A 3,046-nucleotide genomic window follows, 5' to 3' on the forward strand; every position below is an offset into this window, starting at 1 on the left:
ATTAATTTATAACTTCTTAAACATTCTTTTACAAAGCATTTTACCAGTGTTCAGTTTTAATTTGATAGACCTTGTACATTTTACTTGTATATATAACCATCTAATATGTCATAAACATTCTCTCCAAATTATACCACATATATTTAGGAAGTTGTTTTCCAACTGTTTTTTAGAACAAGTTATGTGGCATGAGGGATAAAGTAAGATTTTTTAATTTGATGATTATGGTTGGGGACTGAGTAAGGTAACTTCTTAAGGCTCCTAAGAGATGAAAAATTACATATTATAAATATCTGGAAGAGTTGCTAAGATTCTTTTGATTCTTATGGGTTGGTTTGTTTTTATTGTGAATTCAATTTTAGATTGAATTTTCTATTTTTGTTTATTTTTAAATTCATTATACCCTAGAAAATATTGTACACATACTCTTAAAAAATCATCTATAAATCCAATAATAAAGTTTTAAAATGTAAAACTTTATTATTTGTTGATTAGGATATTAACTAAAAGTAAAAAAGAAAATTTAGTCAAACATTTTAATGGAGAGATAGCGTGATTTTCTTTCTTTTGAGTTTGGTTTCTAATGTTTCAATAAAAAACTATCATGCATATTTTTATAATAAATTTTTATATGATAAATTGCTAGGAAAATAATTCAAAAGCTGAGAATTTATCATGATGTCATTTGTTTAATCACTTTTTCCTAGTCACTATTATAATTTTTCCTGGCCTTTCACAAGTTATTTTCTATTTTCTGGTTTTGAAAATTAATAGGACTCTTCATTAATGCTTTATTGTCTAGAAGAACCAGAGGATTTCCACAAAAAATATGGATCTCACTCTGATTCTGAATCATTCCAGTAATTTTATTGGGCCACAAAGTGTTCTGAGACTGGAGGAAACACTCTATGTAAAACTTGCAGATTCATCTGGTAGTGATTTGTCATTTACCATGTTTTGGGCTTACAGCCAGGTCAGCTGTTGCCAAGAAAAGGCAGACAGGGGAATAAAATTATTATCAAGAAAAGACTTCGAAATATACTGAATGAAGCAAACTGGAGACAAACTTAAACAAAATCCAAGACTCCCAGAAATAAAGGGGACTGGAAAAAGAAGAGGACTGAACCCCTCTAGGCTAGTTCTTTTTTTCTCCCTCTGCCCTTGACATATCAAGTACTAATCTTTAAATTTATTTAATTAATTGAACAACTAGGAATAGATTTCCTCTAACATTTTAGTCTATGACCTGGAAATTTGCCCTTGTAGTTACTTCTTCACCACTGTTATAGTCGTTAAATGTAATTTCTAGCAGGTTTACGTCTTGAACTCACTACTTTTCAGACTCGGTCAATAAAATATATAAATCTATAATGTGAAGAAGTTTAAGAAAAAGACAGTTTAAATCTAATAAGAAGACATTATGGGCTGAGAACTTCAAGTGTACTTGGGGGGTAGAATATATTTGAGACCTGTAATTTTAGTAAAAAGAGCCTGAATAAAAAGAAAAATAACTTATATATAAATCCCTGCAATATGCAACTCAAATATATTTGTAACAGACTTGAAATTAAGGTTCAAAAATCTTTAGACCTGAAAAAAAAAAAATGCTTTAGGAACTTATCAAACCTCATTAGTTCTTTTGGCACTTTTTAATTGAAGTAATTGCAATAATCACTAATGTTTACTGGGTATTCTAAGTTGATACGCTTTACTAACAACCTGAAGATAAAATTTATGCATTCAATCAATAAATTTTAATTGAACCCTCTTGTCTTATAGGAACTGTTATTATAAAGCAGACAGTATTGATGATGACCAAGAAATAGCAGATAGAAGACACTTAGATAACTTTTTTATGTTATAATGGATCTGAAATCCAGAGAATTTCTCAGGATGATGAAGACAATTTATATAGGCCCAAAAGACCAGTAAAATAATTTAAAATGTCGGATTGATCCATATGTCTAAAATAGTAGTTTGTATCAAATGGGTTACTTTTTGAGAGAATTGTTTATTTAAATTAAGAAGATATTCTATAGTATAAGTGGAAAGAGCACTGATTTGGCATCAGGCAGACCTGGGCAGGAATCCCAGCTCTACAATTTATAATCCGGATGACCTTGGGCAAGTCATTTTAATGGTTTTCTTATATATAAAGGGGTAGGGGTTGTAATAATAATATCTTCTCACAGAATTCTTACTGATAATGTAATTATCGTGCCTAGATGATAAATGATACATGTAATTCCTAACATTTCATAATAAACACATATAAACTCGTTATGTTTCATTTCTGATGTGACGTTCTTTTCGGATTGTTTCTTGAACATATTACAGTGACTTAGTCATCTTGAGATAGGTTGGTACATGGTTTGGGGTAAGTGAACTGACTTGAAGCTGGAGGTTGTTATGCTCAAGTTTACCATATTGGGACAGTTATCCTACTGAATCCAGATTATAGCTCAGGATCGCTGCTCTGGGACACAGGAAAGACAAAAGTGTTAATGGCCCACTGCTAGGAAAAGAAAAGAGAAAAGGGCAACTCAAGAATCTCCCTGCTATTCCAAGAGTTGGTACCATTATTATATCCGCTACAACCTATGGGGCCAGCATGTTTTTTGTTGCCAGGATCATCTGTCATAGGTTCATTAGTCCTATTATTTAAGAAAGAAAAGAATTTGATAAATTTGACTGTTATATTTATAATTTTTATATCAACAAACTATTTTACAAAATTATTATGTGGTAATCTTTTAAGACTCATCAGATATCTCTGCTTGTTTTTAAATGTTCATTAAAGCAAGGATTTGTTTTCTTATTGCTTTGCGTTCCCCATGATGCCTAAATTAGGGTCTTGCATTGTAAGTTTTTAAATCAGTGTTAATTGATTTAAAAATCCTTATTTCTCCTGAAGACTTGTGTTTTTATAAATTTTTTTGAAAAGTACAACAATAATTATTACCCCAAAGCTTTCCTGCCCTAACCACTGTACTTGTAACTATCCATAAATGTTGCAGACAAAACAAAACATGTGGAATAGTAAATG

This window comes from Pteropus vampyrus, unplaced genomic scaffold (genome assembly GCF_000151845.1).
Source record: "Pteropus vampyrus isolate Shadow unplaced genomic scaffold, Pvam_2.0 Scaffold115, whole genome shotgun sequence".
In the NCBI taxonomy this organism is placed as follows: domain Eukaryota; kingdom Metazoa; phylum Chordata; class Mammalia; order Chiroptera; family Pteropodidae; genus Pteropus; species Pteropus vampyrus.